The sequence below is a fragment of the Rhinopithecus bieti genome, unplaced genomic scaffold, assembly GCF_001698545.2.
Source record: "Rhinopithecus bieti isolate Rb0 unplaced genomic scaffold, ASM169854v2 scaffold_40368, whole genome shotgun sequence".
Taxonomy (NCBI): domain Eukaryota; kingdom Metazoa; phylum Chordata; class Mammalia; order Primates; family Cercopithecidae; genus Rhinopithecus; species Rhinopithecus bieti.
The window spans coordinates 781,224-804,005 of record NW_016817546.1 but is presented as its reverse complement, the minus strand read 5'-3'; the positions used below and the strand labels follow the sequence as shown (position 1 = coordinate 804,005).

The following is a 22,782-nucleotide window of genomic DNA, read 5'->3' as shown; positions in this document are numbered from 1 at the left end:
CTCACTGCAACCTCCGCCTCCCCAGTTCAAGCGATTCTACTACCTCAGCCTCCTGAGTAGCTGAGACTACAGGTGCCTGCCACCACACCCAGCTAATGTTTGTATTTTAGTAGAGACGGGGTTTCACCATGTTGGCCAGGCTGGTCTCAAATTCCTGACCTCAAATGATCTGCCCACCTCGGCCTCCCAAAGTGCTGGGATCACAGGCGTGAGCCACCGCGCTCAGCCTGCCTTAAGCTGTTTTTTTAAATACTGGTAAAACTTTCACATCTTACAACACATCATTTTATCAAATCCCAAACCCAACCACTCTTCATCACCTCTACCACTACCACACTAACTCAGGCCCACAGCATATCCCTTGCAGAGTCTGGCCACACTCCTCATCAGTCTGCCTGCTTCCACTCTGACTGGCAGCAGTCTGACTTTGTTTTCAACTTGAGAGCAGTTACTGTTTATTTAAACTGATCAGACTAGAAAAGCAATCGTGGTAGACACCTCAGTTCATTCTTCTAAGAAGCCTGTTGGTCTGGCCCTCCCTGTTGCCAGCATCTCCCTCCACCTTCTACAAAATGAATGGTTTATCTTCATTCTACCTTGTGGAGAAAATAATCTGAAGGGCCACAGTGCTTTTTTTTTTTTTTTTTTGAGACCGAATCTCCCTCTGTTCACCCCGGCTGGAAGTGCAGTGGCCGGATCTCAGCTCACTGCAGCTCCGCTCCCGGCGGTTTAGCCATTCTCCTGCCTCAGCCCCCAAGTAGCTGGACTACAGGCGGCCGCCACCTTGCCCAGCTAGTTTTTTGTATTTTAGTAGAGGACGGGGCTTCACCGGGTAGCCAGGTATGATCTCTGATTCCTGACTCGTATCCGCCCACCTGGCCTCCCAAAGTGCTGGGATTACCAGGCTTGAGCCACCCGCGCCGGCCCGTTATTTGCTTTTTAAGTGTTTCCAACAGCTCATAGATCTCATGAATCAGATCCTCCATGCAGATGATTGTCATATTTACCAAGAGATAGAGCAACACATCATTATCTGTCAAAGCAATTTGCTTACTGATTTTGATTTTGCCATAACCACGCTTGCAGATTATTTCATTTACTGACTTCAGATTTGGGTTCCCTCATGTAATATATGGCTCTACAATCCTCAGCATGTTAACTGAAGCCTTGTTGAGCTTCACAGATATTCCATTGAAGATCTGACAAAGGCAAAGAAGCTGCAACAGCTTTCGGACCTCTGGGCTCACACCACTGATACCTCTGATCCTGATGACAACGGCCAATTTGGGTTCTGTAGGTACATAGAAGTTGCCAGCTTTTCTTGCCATCCTTGCCATTCGAATTTCAGTTCTGTACATCTGCCCATATTCCTTGTGATAGTGCTTTGCTTTTTCATAGATAAGCTTCCTCCCTGCCTTTCAAAGCATGTTTTGGGCGAACTTCTTTCTTAGGCGCTTGATCTTCAGTTCTGTGAAATTCCTTTGCTTTTTCTTAAGGGTTTCTGGCACAGCGGGAACCTTCTTCTCTTCAACACCCTCCACGGTTTCAGCTGGTAAAGAGCACAGTCTAACTTTCACTCAGCAGCCAAAGTGATCTTTGTAAGACAGAGATCAGATTCTGTCACACATACCCTGATGAATACCTTCCAGTGGCATTATACTTGGAATGAAAGCCAGAGTCTTAGCATGGTCCACAGCGAACTTTATGACCTGGCTCCTGCCCCTCTTTCCTGGTATCACCTCCTACTGTTCTCCCAGAGTTTTTCCACTGTTCCTTGGCCAAACCAACAGGCTTCCACCTCGGAGCTTTTGCATTTGATGTTACCTCTGCCTGGAAAGCTCTATTCCTATACCTCTGCATGGTTCCTTAGCCTGTTCAAGGCCTTGTTCAAATGTCACCTCTTCAGAGAAGCCATCCCTGAATAACCTACTTAAAATGGTACCATCCGTACACCCTGTGTCTCTCTGAGTATCACGGTTGCCTCATTTTATAATTTGTTTAATCTGAGTCAGAACTGAAGCATTTATTTCCCTGTAAAATGAAATCTGGGCAGAACAAATGCTATTTTACAGGCCACTCATTTTGAAGTTAAACACAATATATACAAACAAACATACACACCTTTAAAAAAAGAAAAAAAAAATGTGCTTTGGCCAGGCGCAGTGGCTCACGCCTGTAATCCCAGCACTCTGGGAGGCCGAGGCGGGTGGATCACCTGAAGTCAGGAGTTCCAGACCATCCTGGCTAACACGGTGAAACCTCGTCTCTACTAAAAATACAAAAATTAGCCAGGCATGGTGGTGGGTGCCTGTAATCCCAGCTACTCGGAAGGCTGAGGCAGGAGAATGGCTTGAATACTGGAGGCAGAGATTGCAGTGAGCCGAGATCATGCCACTGCATTCCATCCTGGGCAACAGAGGAAGACTCTGCTTCAAAAAACAAAACAAAACCAAAAAACTGTGCTTTGGTGTATGGTTTTCCTTTATCGTTCTTAATTTAAAAGTACTACCAGCCTGGACAACAAAGGAAAACCCCGTCTCTACAAAAAATACAAAAATTAGCCCAGCATGGTGGCACACACCTATAGTCCCAGCTACTTCGGAGGCTGGGGTGGAAGGATGGCTTGAGCCCAGGAGGACAAGTTTACAGTGAGCCGTGATGGTGCCACTGCACTCCAGCCTGGGTGATAGAGTAAGAACCTGTCTCAAAAAAATAAAAGCATTAAGAAGAAGTGCTATATGTACAAGAAGTTTATGATTGTAGTACTAGATAGAGTAGAAAAAAGAATAATGGAAATACGTCAACTGCCCAATAATGGGAAAATACTTAAGGAATATATATGTGAAAAAAACATAATACAACCATGTTAATATAAGTTATCAGAGCAAAACGTTATCATAATGTATTAATTTTTAATATATGTTAATAATGAGTACATAGAAGCAGAAAGGTGTTTATTAAGGAGTTTTTTTGGTTTTTTTTTTTTTTGAGATGGAGTCTTCCTCTTGTTGACCAGGCTGGAGTGCAGTGGTGTGATCTCGGCTCACTGCAACCTCCACCTCCCGGGTTCAAGCGATTCTCCTGCCTCAGCCTCCTGAGTAGCTGGGATTACAGATGCGCACCACCACACCTGGCTAATTTCTGTATTTTTAGTACAGACAGGATTTCACCATGTTGGCCAGACTGGTTTCGATCTCCTGACCTCATGATCTGCCTGCCCTGGCCTCCCAAAGTGCTGGGATTACAGGCATGAGCCACTGTGCCCAACCAGTGTTTTTTTTTTAAGCTGTAATGATAGTGATAAAGAAGTCCAACCTTTATATTGCACAAATATTTACCAACCATGTAGCATGTATGTGCCTGATCAGCCCTGACAAATGAGGATTCAACAGCAAAAAAGAACTGTCCCTGTGCTTTCAGAGCTCACAGGGTAGCAAACCCGCTGACAAGTACATGTGCAATTACAATGAGGCACAATAAGAGATGGCTCGGGGGAGTACAGGTGCCAGGGAGAACACCCTGGGCACAGCCCTAACTGAGGAAGGCTTTCCAAATGAAATGATCCCTAAACTGAGACCTGAAAAATAAACAGGAGCTAAGAAGCAAAAGGAGGGGAAGATAAACAGGTATGAATCAGTGGGTGCTTGGGGTGAGAGGCAAGAGAAGACATGAAACAGAATATGTGAACTATTATTTTTTAAAAACCTAAAATAACTTCTATATTTGACGGCAGTATTTTTGGTAAAATTTATCTTATATAAAATATGATACTAGGTTGGGCACAGTGGGGCACAGTGATACTAGGTTGGGCACACCTGTAATCCCAGCATTTGGGGAAGCCAATGCGGGAGGGCTGCTTGATCCCAGGAGTTCAAGACCAGCCTGGGCAACATAGCAAGACCTCCTCTCTACCAAAAAAAAAAATATATATATATATATACACACACACACACACATATATATACACACACACATATATAAACATATACATATATATGAGATATTAAATGAAAGCCAACAGTGATACTTTACCAACCACTCTGGCTTCTCAAAGCTTATCTGTCCTGTGGCTACTACCTCTCTTTCCTTCAGCCTAACCTACTATCTGACCAAAAACGAGCAGTGGCAGGAAGCAATTTTAACACATCACACAGGTGCACACATAACTCTTTATCAAAACTGACCAACACAGTTCCTATCCCCACATTACAAATTTGGGGCCAAAATTACTCAGACAGACGTGTACCCCCCAGTCTCTCTGGCTGACGTGCTACCTTATTACCTCGCCCCAATTCCCTTCAGATGCCAACAGATACTCCGTGCCTAGTATTCCAAGCCTGTCTTCCTTGGTCTACCTAACTTATCTGGCACCACTCCTCCCCACAAATTCTGTACTTCAATCAGGTTCTCTTTACTGAACGCTGCGCATACCATATGCATTCCTGCCTCAGGCCGACCCCTGCCTGGACTGTCCTAACCTGCTCTCCCAGTCTGCTATTCAAACAGCACCCATTCTTCAATGGCCCACTCCGCTTTTTAATGGATCTTTGGTTAACTTCTTTAATCCACACCAATCTCTAACCTGAAACTGAACTATATTTGTTATGCTAAACAGTAAGTACTTGGTTAAATTCCGCTTTTGTTCTAGAAATCTCTAAATGTTGTATTCTTGTAAGGCTTCCCTCCTAAATTCTGCTGCCAAAGATAGTAACTTTTATTTCTTTCGTATCCCACTAACAGCAACATTAAACTTAGAAAACACACCTCCCCCACCTGTTGGCTAGCTGACAGATCCTGGGTGGAGGAAAGATGAGCCAGAGAGCATTCAGTGCCAGCTGCTTTTCTCTGGAACTGTAGGTTCAAACACCAAGATTAGGACTAGACTTATGTGCTCCTTTGGGACAGGAAATGGCATATACACTAATAATGCGAGATAGTTAAAGGACACCCCCCCAAAAAAATTAAACATGAGGAAAAACATGTGTTCCTAATGTAGGCAAACCCCACCATATTACAAGTCTCGCCAGTACCTTCTATACTATGTAGCTGATAATACAAATAAGTAATAAAACGAATCTATTTGATAAATGAAGAGATTGAATACCAGCAAGAGAAACATGAAGGTAATAGGTATAACCAACAGCCTAGAGTTTAACTAATAAAGCTCCAAGGTAGTCCCTGTGTCAGTTTAAAAGATGCTAATGAATTATTTTTACATTTTTTCAAATCCAGAAATAAACTAAGCCATTCTCTAGGAAGAAAAAAGGTCAGGCTTTACTTACAGAGTCTTGCTCTTTATCCAGGCTGCAGTGCAGTGGCACGATCTCGGCTCACTGCAATTTCTACCTCCCAGGTTCAAGCAATTCTCGTACCTCAGCCTCCCGAGTAGCTGGGATTATAGGCAAGCGCCACCACGCCCAGCTATTTTTTTTGTATTTTTAGTAGAGATGGGGTTTGGCCATGTTGGCCAGGCTGGTCTCAAACTTCTGACCTCAAGCGATCCACCTACCTCGGCCTCCCAAAATGCTGGGATTATAGGCGTGAGCCACCGCACCCAGCCCAGGCTTTACTTCTTTAGGGAGACATGGTGGCAGGGGTTTCAGAATGAACTGAAAAACCAAATACTGTGTCCCTTTCATTTGGCAAGAACTCCTTTTCCAAAGAAGGGACTTAGAAAAGATGAAATTATTTATATAACATCTGAGAGAACATTCTTAAAAAGACAACATACAGAAAGGTACTTTGGATCCAGGAGAATACAACCTCTTCCAAGAAGAGATTTACTCTCTACTCCCTAGGAACTATTAATAACATGGAAAATCCCACTCAAGTTACACGAGGTCACACATCCACAATAAAGGCAGCTGCCTGAAGGTGGTCTGCCAAGATAAACACCAACTTGTTAACTCCCTAAGCGCTATGCAGATGCCCAAGGTATATGCACACTTAATGACTCTGTAGGTTGCTGAAGCATCATGTTTCTACTATTACCACAGTGCTTTCAGTCTATATTTTAGTGGGTTTTTTTTTTCATATCTGTTCTCCACTTTTCATTATGACTTCCAGGAGGGTAGGGGCACATCTTACTCATTTTTATATCCCCAATGCCTAGCATTGTATCTTCCAAGAGACACTAAAAAAATAAAATACTGCCAAATGAATGGGCAAGCTCAAAATGTCACTCAGATAATCCCTTATTAACAGCTAACTGCCCAGAGAAAGGGAGATTTGGATGACAGCAGCTTCCTAGAAAACATGGCCTGAAATCACAGATCATTTTTATAACAAGTTACATTTCACTTACTAAGCAACTGGTCTATCCTTTCAGAATAAATTTTACTGTTCATGATCAGTGTAAGTATATGGGAAGCATGATTATTCTGAAATCTCTTCTTTTCAAACTAAACACATAGCTCCCAGGCACCCATAGGAATCACAGGAGAAGAAGAGGGAGAGGCAGTAGACGTTAGTTTCAAACCTGTAACTCTCTAAGAGTCAAACAAAAGTAGAAAATACTAAGAATAGAAAACTTGGCTGGGCGCGGTGGCTCAAGCCTGTAATCCCAGCACTTTGGGAGGCCGAGACGGGCGGATCACGAGGTCAGGAGATCGAGACCATCCTGGCTAACACGGTGAAATCCCGTCTTTACTAAAAAATACAAAAAACTAGCCGGGCGAGGTGGTGGGCGCCTGTAGTCCCAGCTACTCAGGAGGCTGAGGCAGGAGAATGGCGGGAACCCGGGAGGCGGAGTTTGCAGTGAGCCGAGATCGCGCCACTGCACTCCAGCCTGGGCGACAGAGAGAGACTCCGTCTCAAAAAAAAAAAAAAGAGTGCCTCCTTCACTTAATGAAGCCAAAGTTATAAATTCTCATAACCCATTAAGTTTATAACTGAAAGAGTATCAAGCACATAGCTTTATCTATGTACGTAAAAACAAACATAAGTTCAGTAATTCATACCAGAAACCAGGTAATCACAAGTCCAACAGTTTACGTTATCTTTGAAATACACTATGTAGTTGGCTAATTTCACAGTAATCAATTCTTAACGGGATCCTCTTATAATAGCCACTCAAAGAGAAAATTTCAAATACTGACCTCTAATTCAATGTAATACAAACAAGAAGTCTTCTGTCCAGAATTATACCAAATGGCCACAATTCCTTTCTCAGAAACACCATAAACAGGCTGAAGCTCTCCACAAATCTTCTCTGTAAGGGGATCCCACGGTGGTTGTGACACGGTGCTGAGTGCACATACAGTTACTCCTAGACAATCACCTCCTAAAAGAAGACAGATGACTATCACTGTGTCTAAACGAAACAACTTCAAAAATGCAGCTCTGACAACTAGTGTCATTAGCGTTTTCCAAACGAAAACAGGTGTCACAGATGAGCTCAAAATAGGTCAAACTCCTCTCTCCTTGGTGCTTTAGCAACATTCAACTCCCTAACACCTGACCCAGATGCTGGATTCTTTTTAATGGTGTCTTATATCGGGTATGTTTCTCAATATTAGGAAGGTTTAATGAAGCTGCAAGGATGGGAGGATGGTGGAACATAAAGAAGCAGGGAGGCCGGGTACAGTGGCTCACGCTTGTAATCCCAGCACTTTGGGAGGCCGAGGTGGGTAGATCACTTGAGGTCAGGAGTTTGAGACCAGCCTGGCCAACATGGTGAAACCCCATTTCTACTACAAATACAAAAATTAGCTGGGCATGGTGGCAGGCGCCTGTAATCTCAGCTACTTGAGAGGCTGAGGCAGGAGAATCGCTAGAACCCGGGAGGCAGAGGTTGCAGTGAGCTGAGATCGCGCCACGGCACTCTAGCCTGGGAGACAGAATGAGACTCCGTCTCAAAAAAAAGAAAAAAGAAAAGAAAGAAGGATCTATTTTGATACTGGGAGTCTAAACTGAATGATTCTGGAGAAATTCACAGATAGGGCTGAGGCTCACCTTCATGACAGCTATATCAAAGGCCTAAATTTCCAAGGCTCAGAAATCACTACCGTAAGCATATCAACAGCATGTGATACTCTCTAAGCATTTTGCAACCTTAACATTTCCATCCTTTATAGGACTTTGATATCCTCAAAAGATGTCTTGGATTTCAAAGCCAGTCCCACATCAACAAGGCTGGCAATCAGCATCCCAGAAAACTGCAAGGAGGTTAAGACCCAAGCAAAATGAACTTGGGGATGCAAGCAATTTGTCAGCACTTATATTCTCCTAAGAAGTGGTAAAAATATGGCCACTTCCTACAGGAAGAAACTAATGCCAAATAACCAAACCAAAAGTGAGAAAACCTAAATTATATTAACGTCTCATGGGAAGAGGCACTTAACCAGGTAACTCTGAGTCAGGACAGTTTAGCGGGGAGAAAGAAAGGACCCATATTAACTGTTCTAATTACAAGTTACTCTTTGACTCTTTGGAGCTTATTTCCTTAATGATTAGACTGGAAATAAACTATCTGAGGGCAGGTGCGATGACACCTGTCATCCCAGCACTTTGGTAGGCCAAGGAGGGAGGATCACGAGGTCAGGAGATCAAGACCGTCCTGGCTAACACACAGTGAAACTCCATCTCTACTAAATACAAAAAAAAAAATAGCCAGCCTGGCGGCGGGCACCTTTAGTCCCAGCTACTCGGGAAGCTGAGGCAGGAGAATGGCATGAACTCGGAAGGCAGAGCTTGTAGTGACCCGAGATCATGCCACTGCACTCCAGCCTGGGCAACAGAGTGAGACTTCGTATGAAAAAAAAAAAAAGGCCTCTGAAATCATTTCAGGAACTTAGAGCTAATTCTGGCTCTCTCTACATCTTTATATTAAAGGGTCCTGGACCTGTGATTGTTGAGGTAGCAGGGAAAACTGCTACCTGTTCCCATTCCTAATAGAAACTATCTTGTGATAACATTCCCATTGTATTTTTCCACAAACAATAGACTTACAAATTTCTGGGACTGAAAAATTGCTGAATTTGTTAAAAGAGAAGAAAAAGGTGGCCCAGCAAGATGGCTCATGCCTGTAATCCCTGCACTTTGGGAGGCCAAGGTGGGTGGATTGCACAAGCCCAAAAATTCGAAACCAGCCTGGGCAACATGGCAAAACCCCATCTTTACAAAACAAAACAAAACAAAACAAAAAAGCTGGCCAGGTGTGGTGACATGCACTTTTAGTCCCAGCTACTGCCAGAAGGTAGGGAGGGAGGGGTGGCTGAGGTGAGGACGGCTGTCACCCAGGTTGGAGGGCAGTGGCGCCATTATGTCACACTGCAGCCTCAACTTCCCAGGCTCAGGTGATCATCCCATCGCAGCCTCCCAAGTAGCTGGAACCACAGGAATGCACCATCACACCCAGCTAATATTTCTTATTATTTCTGTAAAGACAGGGTCTCCCTATGTTACCCAGGTTGTCTTCCCCCCACCCCCGCCCCGAGATGGAGTCTTGCTCTGTCGCTCAGGCTGGAGTGCAGTGGTGCAATCTTGGCTCACTGAAACCTCCGACTCCTGGGTTCAGGTGATTCTCCTGTCTCAGCCTCTCAAGTAGCTGGGATTACAGGTGCCCGCCACCATGCCAGGGTAATTTTTCTGTTTTTAGTAGAGACAGGGTTTCACCGTGTTGGCTAGGCTGGTCTCGAACTCCTGGCTTTGTGACCCACCTGCCTCGGCCTCCCAAAGTGCTGGGATTACAGGTGTGAGCCACCGCCCCCGGCCCCCTTTTTTTTTCTTTTTTTAAAGAGACAAAGTTTTCTATGTTGCCCAGGCTGGCCTCAAACTCCTAGGCCAAAGCAACCCTCCGGCCTCCACCTTCCAAGTAGCTGGAACTATAGATACATGCCACATGCCCAGCATGCACTTTTATATTTTCAAGGGATTTCCGTATCTATTTGTTCACTTCAGTTTATGTACTACTGCCCCTACGTGACAGCTAAGGAAGTAGGGCACATAATCATACTTCAAGCCCATAGTTCAGGTGGAAGTGGACTCTAGGTCTTCTCATGCCAACCAGGAGTCATGGCTTATTTTTCTTATGCACAGAGGCTATCACAGTTCAGGACATTTTAGTGAAGTCAGAAGAAATAGGAATTACGCAGCCTGGTGTGGTGGCTCACGCCTGTAACCCCAGCCTTTTGGGAGGCCGAGGTGGGCAGACCATCTGAGGTTGGGAGTTCGAGACCAGCCTGACCAACATGGAGAAACTCCGTCTCTACCAAAAATACAAAATTAGCTGGGCATGGTGGCACATGCCTGTAATCCCAACTACTTGGGAGGCTGAGGCAGGAGAATCGCTTGAACCTAGGAGGCAGAGGTTGCGGTGAGCCAAGATCACACCATTGCACTCCAGCCTAGGCAACAAGAGCGAAACCCCGTCTAAAAATAAAAATTAAAAAAAAAACCCAGGAATTATGTAGCACATATAAAGTATGTTTTAAATACTTGGAGAGCTCTCTCCAATGTAATAAACATATTTCTTAGCAAAATATTGTTGCTAGAGATATAAATAGTTTTCCCCCATAGGCCACCCAGATCTCAGATCTCATCTTGATTCAAATGGGCACTACACAAGAATACATGGGTTGTTTAATTTATATTCATTTTATTATTTTTCAGGACAGTGCCTCTAAGCTAGGAAATAGCCTTCAAGTGGAAGTGGAAACATCCACAGGCGAAGTTAAATGCTATATTCAAGCCACTCAATGTTCACAGTCTCATTCTAAGTAATCAGGCCACTGACCCAGTGTCAGTCAGCATCATCTTCAATCTCCCTATGAAGACCTGAAGGAAAAGAAAATCTAATTAAAAGCCCAAGAAAAAATCCACTTTAATCAAAACTACAACTAAAAGGCCAAGGGACTTTAAGGTAGGAAAAAAACTTAAGACATGAAAAAATTAGGAATTAAAAAAAAGGATGTCAAGAGGGAAAAGAGGAGATACTGCAATTTTTTTTTTTTTTTGAATAGTCAAATACAGTAGTGAGAAGAGGGAAAGAGTAGAATAAGGAGTTTGATTTGTAACCATCAATTAAGATAAACCACTAACTTCAGTCTGATACTGTCATTTAAATGACTAAAAGCAAGCCAATTAAAAATGACTTTCCAGGCCGAGCGCGGTGGCTCAAGCCTGTAATCCCAGCACTTTGGGAGGCCGAGACGGGCGGATCACGAGGTCAGGAGATCAAGACCATCCTGGCTAACATGGTGAAACCCCGTCTCTACTAAAATACAAAAAACTAGCCGGGCGACCTGGCCGGCGCCTGTAGTCCCAGCTACTCAGGAGGCTGAGGCAGGAGAATGGCGTGAACCCAGGAGGCGGAGCTTGCAGTGAGCTGAGATCCGGCCACTGCACTCCAGCCTGGGCGACAGAGCGAGACTCCGTCTCAAAAAAAAAAAAGATGACTTTCCAAACAGAAAAGGCATAAAACTATAGAAAAATAATGAAATACGAAGAGTTAAAATACAGAGAACCACAATTTTAGGAATATTTTACTACAAAGAACAGGAAACTGCATGTTTACATATATACAAAAGCAAAAGGAAGGAAACAATACATTTAGCTCTATCAAAATCAACAGAAAACCATCTACTATGAACCTCTGTTGACATCTTCTCCCAAGTGAAACAATACAGATGAGGTTCACAGACTTAGGCAGTGATAAGACCTACTAGTCTGTAATCATCTCTGGGCAACAGACAAGGGCTGTCAGAGGACCCAATAGATGGAAGCCAATGCTAGAAGGCAGAACTAGTTTCCTAAAAAAAAAAAAAAAAAATCAGTCAAGGCCAGGAACAGTGGCTCATGCTGTAATCCTAGCACTTTGGGAGCCTCAGGCAGGAGGATCACTTGAGGCCAGGAGTTCAAGACCAGCCTGGGCAATACAGGGAGACGCTAGAAAAAAATTAAAAGTTGTTTTAACTGAAAACAAATCAGTCAAGCAAATTACTGGTATGCTTTAAAAATAACTGGGTGACAGGAGAATTACTTGAACCTGGGAGGTGAAGGTTGCAGTGAGCTAAGATCGCATCACTGCACTCCAGCCTGGGTGACAGAGTAAGACTCCATCTAAAAAAAAAAAATCAGTATGAATCACAAAAGAAAAATACATGCCAGATCATTATTGTTCTTAAAGTGAAGCAATTTAGTCATCTTACCGTAAACACACACATGCTTTATAGTAGACATATTAAGAAATCTCTGGAATAAAAAATGACCCAGATTAACTAGAAAGCAGTTAAATCACCCACCTAAAAAACTGACTTACTACATTTAAAGCACTTACCATATTTTAAAATCTTTTGACTTTAAAGCCTTTTCATTTCAGATTTTATATTTAAAACATTTTCCAAAATGTCAGACTTTATATCACCTCCTGCAGTTGGAAATCAGTTTCAACTACAAGTTATTTAAAAGAAATCACTCCCCATCCAGTACCAAAGCACTGAGATTCCAAAGCAGTTGTCACATTAACTCCATTTCAGAATCCAGGTACCTGACTGCAGTCTCTAGTAAGAGGAGCCTCTAACTGGAAAAATAACAGGAAAAGTTGCACTTTCTCATTTCAAATTTGGGGCCTACATGCTGAATGAAGGAAGAGAGAACTTCAAGTTCAGCCTAACAGGCATTTACTACAAATAATAAGACAATGGTTGGCACTCAATTTTAAAATAAATGACTAGGCCGGGTGCAGTGGCTCATTCCTGTAATCCTGACACTTTGGAAGGCCAAGGTGGGAGGATCACTTGAGGCCAGGAGTTTGAAACCAACCTGGGAAACATAGCAAGACCCCACTTCTATAAAAAATTTAAAAATTAGGCTGGGTGCAGTGGCTCACGCCTGTAATCCTAGCACTTTGGGAGGCTAAGGCAGGTGGATCACCTGAAGTCAGGAGTTAGAGACAAGCCTGGCCAAAAGGGCGAAACCCAGTCTCTACTAAAAACAGAAAAAAATTAGCCAAGCATGGTGGCGAGTGTCTGTAATCCCAGCTACCCAGGAGACTAAGGCAAGAGAACTGCTTGAACCCAGCTGGGGCACAGAGATTGCAGTGAGCCAAGATCCTGCCACTGCACAACAGCCTAAGTGACAGAGCAAGACTCTGTCTCAAAAAAAAAAAAAATTACCCAGGCTTTCTGCTGTAGGCCTGGGTGGTTGCTGTAAAAATGGGCAAGTTCATGAAAGTGGTGCTGTTCTGGCCAAACGCTATGCCACATGCTACTCAGGAAGCAAAGATATCATCATGAAGAACATTGATGATGGCGCCTCAGATCGCCCTCACAGCCATGCTCTGGTGGCTGGATTTGACCACTATCCCCGCAAACTGACAGCTGTTGTGGGCAAGAAGATGAAGAAGAGTCAAAGATCAAGTCTTTTTTGTTGTTGTTGTTTTTGAGATGGAGTCTTGCTCTGTCGCCCAGGCTAGAGTGCAGTGGCACAATCTTGGCTGAAACCTCCACCTCCCGGGTTCAAGCGATTCTCCTGTCTCAGCCTCCTGAGTAACTGGGATTACAGACGTGCATCACCACACCCAGCTAATTTTTGTATTTTTAGTAGAGATGGGGTTTCACCATGTTAGACAGGCTGGTCTCGAACTCTCAATCTCAGGTAATCCACCCGCCTCGGCCTCCCAAAGTGCTAGGATTACAGGCGTGAGCCACTGCACCCAGCCTTTTGTTTTGTTTTGTTCTGAGACGGAGTTTAGCTCATTACCCAGGCTGGAGTCCAATGGCAGACCTCGGCTCACTGCAACCTATGCCTCCCGGGTTCAAGTGATTCTCCTGCCTCAGCCTCTTGAGTAGCTGGGAACACAGGCGCATGCCACTACGCCCTGTTAATTTCTGTCTTTTTAGTAGAGACGGGGTTTCATCATGTTGGCCAGGCTGGTCTCGAACTCCTGACCTCAGGTGATCCACCAGCCTTGGCCTCCCAAAGTGCTGGGATTACATGCGTGAGCCCACCACACCCAGCCAAAGATCAAGTCTTCTGTGAAAGTTTGTAACTACAATCATCTCATGCCCACAAGGTGCTCTGTGGATATTCACTTGCAGAAAACTCTCATCAACAAGGGTATCTTCAGAGACGCTGCCCTTAAATGCAAGGCTAACGAGAGGCCAGGGTCAAGTTCAAAGAGAGGTACAAGACAGTAAAGAACAAGTAGTTCTTCCAGAAGCTGTGGTTTTAAAATGTTTCATTTAGGTTATTAAATTTTTTAATTAATTAAATTAAAATCAAAATTAGTCAGGCATGGTGACACGCACCTGTAATCCCAGATACTCAGGAGGAGGCTTAAACAGGAGGATCACCTCAGACCAGAAATTTGGGTATGCAGTAAGTCAAGCTTGTCCAACCCACAGCCCAGGACAGGTTTGAATGCGGCCCAAAACAAATTTGTAAACTTTCTTAAAACGTTATGAGTTTTTTTGTGATTTTTTTATTTTTAGTTCATCAGCTATTGTTAGTGTTAATGTTTTGTTTTGGTTTTGGTTTTTTTGCTTTTTTTTAAGATGGAGTCTCGCTCTGTCGCCCAGGCTGGAGTGCAGTGGCACAATTTGGGCTCACTGCAACCTCCACCTCCCGAGTTCAAGCAATTCTCCCTGCCTCAGCCTCCCAAGTAGTTAGGATTACAGGAATCTGAGACCACGTCCAGCTAATTTTTGTATTTTTAGTAAAGATGAGGTTTCACCATGTTGGCCAGACGACTGGTCTCGAACTCCTGACCTCAGGTGATCTGCCCACCTCAGCCTCCCAAAGTGCTGGGATTACAGGCGTGAGCCACCGTGCCTGGCCAGTGTTGCTGTATTTTATGTATGGCCCAAAACATTTCTTCTTCTTCCAATGTGGCCCAGGGAAGCCAAAAGATTGGACACCCCTGCAGTGAGCCATGATCACACCACTGCACTCCAGCATGGGCTACAGAGCAAGGCTCTATGTCAAAAAATAAAATAAAATTAATTAATTAAATGACTAAAATTCAGAAACTGCAATCTTTAAAAGAGTAAATTTTACAGCATGTGACTGATCTCAATGAAGCTTTTATTATTTAAATGTTTTAAAAATAAATTACACTCAGAACAAAGTACTCCATATAACATAACCCACCTGTCTCTATGAGTGAGAGACCACAAAAGTATATCTTAAAATTCTGATATATGAAAAGATCATCAACTTCATTCATGGTCAAAGAAATGCAAATTCAAATGATATTGCAGGAGCCAGGCACTGTAGTACACACCTGTAGTCCCAGCTACTCAGGAGGATCACTTGAGCCCAAGAGTTAAAGGGTGCAGTGAACTACGACTGCACCACCACACTCCAGCCTGAGAAACAGAGATTCTGTCTCTAAAAGCACTTTTTAAGGGCCGGACGTGGTGGCACAGGCCTGTAATCCCAGAACTTTGGGAGGCTGAGGCGGGTGATCGCTTGAGGTCAGGAATTCGAGACCAGCTTGGCCAACATAGTGAAACCCCATCTCTACTAAAAACACAAAAATTAGCTGGGCGTGGTGGTGCACACCTATAGTCCCAGCTACTAGGGAGGCTGAAGCAGAACTGCTTGAATTTGGGAGCTGCAGATTGCAGTGAGCTGAGATTGCGCCACTGCACTCCAGCCTGGGCAATACAGCAAGACTCAGTCTCAAAAAAATTGTAAGGCCAGGCCTGGTGGCTTACGCCTGTAATCCTAGCACTTTGGGAGGCTGAGGTTAAGTGGAGCACTTGAGTCCAGGAGTTCGAGACCAGCCTGAGCAACATGGTAAAACCCCGTTTCTACAAAAAATACACAAATTAGCCAGGTGTGGTAGTGCATTCCTGTAGCCTCAGCTACTTGAAGGGGTTGAGATGGGAAGATCGCTTGAGCCTAGGAGATCGAGGCTGCAGTGAGCAATGATCATACCACTGCACTCCAACCTGGACAACAAAGCAAGACCCTGTCTCAAAAAAAATTGTTCTTTTTTGTTTGAGACAGAGTTTTGCTCTTGTTGCCCAGGCTGAAAAGCAATGGTACAATCTAGGATCACCACAACCTCCACCTCCTAGTTTCAAGCCATTCTCCTGCCTCAGCCTTCCAAGTAGTTAGGATTACAGGCATGCGCCACCACACCAGGCTAATTTTGTAATTTTAGTAGAGATGGGGTTTCTCCATGTTGGTCAGGCTGGTCTCAAACTCCCAACCTCAGGTGATCCGCCCACCTTAGCCTCCCAAAGTACTGGGATTACAGGTGTGAGCCACCATGCCCAGCCAAAAAAAAAAAGTTTTTTTTTTTTTTTTTTTTTTGAGAGCGGAGTCTCGCTGTGTTGCCCAGGCTGGAGTGCGGTGGCGCCATCTCAGCTCACTGCCAAGCTCCGCGCCTCCGGGTTCCCGCCATTCTCCTGCCTCAGCCTCCGGAGGTAGCTGCGGACTACAGGCGCTCCGCCACCGCGGCCCGCCCGGCTAGTTTTTTTTGTTTATTTTTTAGTGGACGACGGGGGGGGTTTCACCGTGGTTAGCCAGGAGGTCTCGATCTCCGTGAACCTCGTGATCCACCCGGGCCTCGCGCCCTCCCCAAAGTGCTGGGATTACAGGCCTTGAGCCACCTGCGCCCGGGCCAAAAAAGTTTAATAAAAGATAATAGCACTGTACACATTTCCACCTATCAGATTAACAAAGATTATGAAATTTTACAATATCCAGGGTTGGTGAGAAGGAAATCAAAACCCTAAAATATTCTCTGTGTACACAGGCAAATCTCTGGGGGCAATTTCTTTACAGCTTTCAAAATAAAAAGTAAATATAACCCACTGATTCAGCAACTCCACTTAAGAGCTTATCCTATGCACATACTTGTACAATTGTACAACAGCACAGATATGAGGATGCAAACCAGTCTGAGACAATTTAACAGTCCATCAATGGGAAAAGTGAAGTATACATCCATATAGTTTCCGATTATGCAGCTGTTTTCAAAAACAAACCTGAGTTATAAGTATTGAATTGAAAAATATATGTTTGGAATTTTTTTTAATTCAAGATGCTATGTACAGTGTGCTTATATATGCATAGAAAACACCTGGAGGAATACTGAATTGTGTGAAAGTGATTACAAAGAGTATATATTAATTTTATAATTATAATTTGTATTTCATTTGAACACATGAAGCTATCAAATAGTCATTTAACCCTGGTGTTAAATCTGCCTATGCTATGATCCCAACCTATCTTTCCAATGCTCTATGGTTCTGGTCAAACCAGTCTGTTCCTTCTTTGAGAAACCAGTCCCAAGGACTCCCTCTCCAAAATGCTCTTACTCTGTGGTCTGAACAGCTACCAGCTACAGCTTCAAGCACAAATTACCTGAGTTGAAAAAACTATGCCTGCCTGCATCTGCTATAGAACATTTTAAAAGATATCTTTTTAAAAAAGAAAATCGAAACACAATTTAATAATCCCCATTACAGAAGCAGCAAAAGTACTCACCATTTCCCAAGCTTTCCAGGCTCTGTGCCTTTGCTTCATGCAATTTCCTGCCTGAAATCCTCTTAGCTACTTATCACATGTCCAAATCCTGCCAATCCTTCAAAACATAGGGTGAAACACCAGCTCCTACACCAGATCTTCCCGAATGCCCCCATCCAGAGTTGATTCTCCTTCTTAAACCATAGTAGCAACACCTCTTGAGGCACCTTCTTCTATCTAGTACTCAGTTGTGTACATGTCTCATCTTTCCCATTAGTGAGAAAATCATCAAGGGCACAATCTCTGTCTTGGTCATTTTGTATGCCCTATTCTGCTACATTAATTAAACTCATATTTCACTAAAGCATAGAGTAAAAAGAAAGGGGCAAGAATCTAAAAGTTTTAAAAAAAAAAAGGCTTTTATTATGCATCCATTTGAATTAGGTCTTGTTTACCTGCAACAAATGCTATGTAAGAAAAGTACGAAAGGTAAGATCCCTCCCTCTCCATCCAGCTGCCCAGTGCCCTGGTATGCCTCCAGAAAAGGCAACTATGGATTCTAAGAAGTCCTTGGACACTATAATTCTTAACACATTCAGAACATTGGGTCTAAGTTGACGAAAAGAATTTATAAATTATATTTTAAAGTAAGTTTATTTATGACAATTATACAATTGCACAGTTTATATGCTAAGGCAAACAAAATATGACACTCAATACATGGAAAGATAAACTGTATGAAACTAAAGCTATCTGAGCTGTGAAAAGAAGTCACTGTTCAACCGGGCGCAGTGACTTAACACCTGTAATCCCAGCACTTTGAGAGGCCGAGGCGGGAGGATCACAAGGTCAAGAGATCAAGACCATCCTGGCTAACATGGTGAAACCCCGTCTTTACTAAAATACAAAATTAGCTGGGCATGGTGGCACACGCCTGTAGTCCCAGCTACTCGGGAGGCTGAGGCAGGAGAATCGCTTGAAGCCGGGAGGTGGAGGTTGCAGTGAGTCAAAATTGTGCCACTGTACTCCAGCCTGGGGACAGAGTGAGACTCCATCTCAAAGATAAAAATAATAATAATAAAAAAAAAGAAGTTCACTGTTCTTTATCAGAACCATTACAGAACAAATATTCCAAGCCTACATATAACCCCAAGTTACTAAAGTTTTGAAGGGGAGGGTTGGTCTGTTTTTTTGTTTTTTTGAGACAGAGTCTCATTCTGTTGCCCAGACTGAAGTGCAGTGGCTGAATCACGGCTCACTGCAGCCTTGACCTCCCAGCCTAAATCAATTCTCCCTCCTCAGCAACCCGAGTAGCTGAGACTATAGGTGCACGCCACCATGCCTGGCTTTTGTTTTGTTTTTTTTGTTTTTGTTTTTGTTTTTTTTGTTTTTTTTTAGAAAGACTGGGTTTTGCCATGTTGTCCAGGCTGGTCTCAAATTCTTGGGCTCAAGTGATCTGCCTGCCTCAGCCCCACAAAGTGCTGGGATTACAGGCATGTGCCACTGTGCCCAGCCAACTAAAGTTTTTGTGGCATCAAAAGTGTTTAAGGATTCCACAAAGACTAAATTCTCACTAAGCTATGCAAACAAAGGTGCTAAGCCATTTCAACCAAAATATGAAAGAAACATGTAGATGTTTTATAAAGCTAAATGTCTTAAGAAATATGAATATTAATGAAAACTTTTCTCAATATATTAATAGAAACAAGATGTATGCACATTTTTCCAGTTTATAGATGCTAAAAATTAAGTCTCAACAAGCTCTTTAATCATATGTGTATAATCCTAAGTGTATAACAACTTAGGAAATTTCAGTAATTATTCCTACAATAATGAATCACATAAAATATATATATGTACACATGACAGATTATGCTACCAAGATCAGAATGTTCAAATCAGAAGGCAGTTCATCTTGTTAGAAAATCTATCCAGCAATAAAAATCTGAAGCCATCGTTAGATCAAGACAAATTTTAGTGAAAATTCTATACTGAATACTGAACTGGAGGTGGGGGGGTTATTCTTATAAATAATACTGAAGGATTACAAACAATACTGTCAAATTATCCAATGTGTTAATACTACATTAGCCATTCCACTGGCATTTATGGCACAAACTTCCAGATGTAGTGCAATACTAATTCTTCCCTCCTTCCAAAGTAAGAGAACCCCTGATTTTTGACTAGGCACATAGGAATTTCCAGTACAGAATATACATTCCAGCTTCTCTTGCAGTTACGTGTGACCTTGTTATAATTGAAGGGACATAGCAGAAGCGATATGTACAATTTCTGGAAAGTATCTTCACAAGATGGGGGCATGCCCAGCTTTTGCCTTTTCCTCCTTCCTGCTGGTGAGAATGTAGAACTAACGTGAGAAAGTGGAGAAGCCACCTTTGACTAAAAGGAAAGAGTTACATGTTGAAGGCTGGGTCCCCTAATGAGCATGAAGGTACCATACTGGTTCAGGACTGTCTACGAGATACATGAAAGAAAGGAAACTTCTATCTTGTTTAAGCCATTGTTATTTTTGGTTTCTACTACTCACTGCCGAATCTAATCCTATCTAAAACAAGGCAAAATTATAGAGAAAGACTACTATATTTATTAAATTTTACTCTTTCAAATGATTTTTTTTTTTTGCTTTGGTTTGTTTGTTTGTTTTGAGCCAGAGTCTTGCTCTGTCATCCAGGCTGCAGTGCTGTGGCTCACTGCAGCCTCAGCATCCCAGGTTCAAGCGATTGTCCTGGCTCCTGAGTAGCTGGGATTACAGATGCCCGCCACCATGTTCAGCTATTAAATAATTTTGAATACATATTTTAAACTTACTAGGACTAAAATAAACTCATTTTGGGGGGCCGGGCACAACAGCTCATGCCTGTAACCCCAGCACTTTGGGAATCTGAGGTTGGTAGATCACCTGAGGTCAGGAGTTCCAGACCAGCCTAGCCAATATGATGAAACCCCATCTCTATTAAAAATACAAAAATTAAGCCAGGTGCAGTGGCTTTCACCCGTAATCCCAGCACTTTGGGAGGCTGAGGCGGGTGGATCACTTGAGGTCAGGAGTACCAGACCAGCCTGGTCAACATGGTGAAACCTCACCTCTACTAAAAATACAAAAATTAGCCAGGCATGGTGGCTGGCGCCTGTAGTCCCAGCTACTCGAGAGGCTGAGACAGGAGAATCACTTGAATCCAGGAGGCGGAGGTTGCAGTGAGCAGAGACTGCACCATTGTGCTCTAGCCTAGGCGATAAGAGTGAGAATCCAACTCAAAAAAAAAAAAAAATACAAAAATTAGTCGGGCATGGTGGAGCGTGCCTGTAGTCCCAGCTACTCAGAAGGTTGAGGCAGGAGAATCACTTGAACCTGGGAGGCAGAGGTTGCAGTGAGCCGAGATCGCGCCATTGCACTCCAGCCTGGGCAACAGGAGTGAGACTCCATCTCAAAACAAAACAAAAATAAATAAATAAACAAACTATTTCTTTTTCTGAGACGGAATTTCACACTTGCTTTCCAGGCTGGAGTGCAATGGCGCAATTTCAGCTCACTGCAACCTCTGCCTCCCAGGTTCAAGAGATTCTCCTGTGTCAGTCTCCCAAGTAGCTGAGATTACAAGCGTTCACCACCACGCCCGGCTAATTTTTGTATTTTTAGTAGAGACGGGGTTTCATCATGTTGGCCAGGTTGGTCTCAAACTCCTGACCTCAGGCAATCCACCCATGTCAGTCTCCCAAAGTGCTGGGATTACAGGTGTGAGCCACTGCACCCAGCCAACAAACTTATTTTTGATGATTCAAATAACTAAGCTCTAAAATGTTTTTTCTACACTATATTTGAGGTATAAAATTGTTATTATCAATAACTTTTTGGCCAGGCACAGTGGCTCACACATATAATCCCCCAGCACTTTGGGAGGCAGAGATGTGCGGATCACCAGAGGTCAGGAGATCAAGACCAGCCTGGCCAACATGGCAAAGCCCCGTCTCTACTAAAAATACAAAATTTAGCCAGGCATGGTGGTGATCGCCTGTAATCCCAGCTACTTGGGAGGCTGAGACAGGAGAATGGCTTGAACCCGGGAGGCAGAGGTTGCAGTGAGCTGAGATCATCCAGCCTGGTGACAGAGGGAGACTCCATCTCAAAAAATAACAATAACAACTTCCTAAGTATGCCTTGGGGTCAAGCGATTAAGCCAAATCGCCCTTATCTCTACCGCAATAACACCATACGGCAATATTATTCATTCGTTTAACAAATGAATGCCTGCTACACTCCTCGCAGGAAAGGTGCGCTGAAGTGACCAAAGCAGATGGTGGGCCTCTTCGTACGGGAGTTTACAAGCCAGCATCAATGCAGCCAAGGCTGTAGAAGCTGAGTGAAACCCTCTGCCTCCCTCTTCTCTAGCCTCCAAGTTCATCACTCCCCTGCTGTCATATTCTTGCTTCAGGCTACAATATGAGAGTACAATATGACTAGACTTCAGCTTTGCTCTGCTAATATAATCACACATAACCATATTCCCCAAAGATGACACTGCTGTTACCAAAATTAGCACTGGCATCTTACCAAAATGCCATAGCAGCCATCATTGATGGTGGGTCAGTTCTCCACACGGCAAATCTTATTTATCACAAGATATCTTTCCCTAATTGTACCTTATGGGTTTCTCTTATCCTTAAATTCTGTTGTTGTGACAGGATCTCACTCTGTCTCTCAAGCTGGAGAGCAATGGCACAATCTTGGCTCATTGCATCCTTGACCTTGTAGGCTCAAACAATCCTCCCGCCTCAGCCTCCTAAGTAGCTAGGACTATAGGCACGTGCTACCACGCCTGGTTAATTTTTAATCTTTTTGACAGAGACAGGGGACTTGTTACATTGCCCAGGCTGGTCTCAAACTCCTGGTCTCAAGTGATCCTCCTGCCTTGACCTCCCAAAGCACTAGGATTACAGTTGTGAGCCACCACATCTAGCCTTATCCTTAAATTTGAAAAATACTTTGCAGTTCCGCCACCCCCCACCCCCACAGTCCCAGGGACTATCCTGAAAATGTTAGAAGGTAGGGTTGCTTCGGTAGACAGCCAAATATTTTTAGTTATTCCTCAGAGACCATTACATCAACCTCCCTAGATATTTGAAGCCGGACTAGCAAGATGTCTTGCTCTCTCCCTCAATCGCCTCCCTTCCTGAATCGCTCTAAGAGGATGGAACACTAATCTGATTGGGTCAAGAGTCCACAATACTGATTGAACCCTGTTGACAAGTATGAAGATCAGCGAAGATTAAAAGTTACACAAATCTTGATTCAAGTGCAAGACAGAAAAAAGTCATATACATGTGAGAGTTTGCGTTCTTGTT

General features: G+C 43.5%; 1 protein-coding gene and 1 pseudogene across 3 annotated transcripts in view; both read right to left on the bottom strand.

The window, feature by feature from the left end:
- Positions 1-22,782, bottom strand: part of RERE (arginine-glutamic acid dipeptide repeats) — a 492,528-nt gene that overhangs the window by 457,623 nt on the left and 12,123 nt on the right. Inside the window, exon 2 of one of the 3 annotated variants that reach the window (XM_017856041.1) lies at positions 7,098-7,282. The exons of the other annotated variants lie outside the window; for them this stretch is intronic. The gene's annotated coding sequence lies outside the window, so the exon portion shown is untranslated. The remainder of the gene's footprint in view (positions 1-7,097; positions 7,283-22,782) is intronic. 3 annotated transcript variants of the gene reach the window in all.
- Positions 226-22,782, bottom strand: part of LOC108517909 (60S ribosomal protein L7-like) — a 70,710-nt pseudogene continuing 48,153 nt past the window's right edge.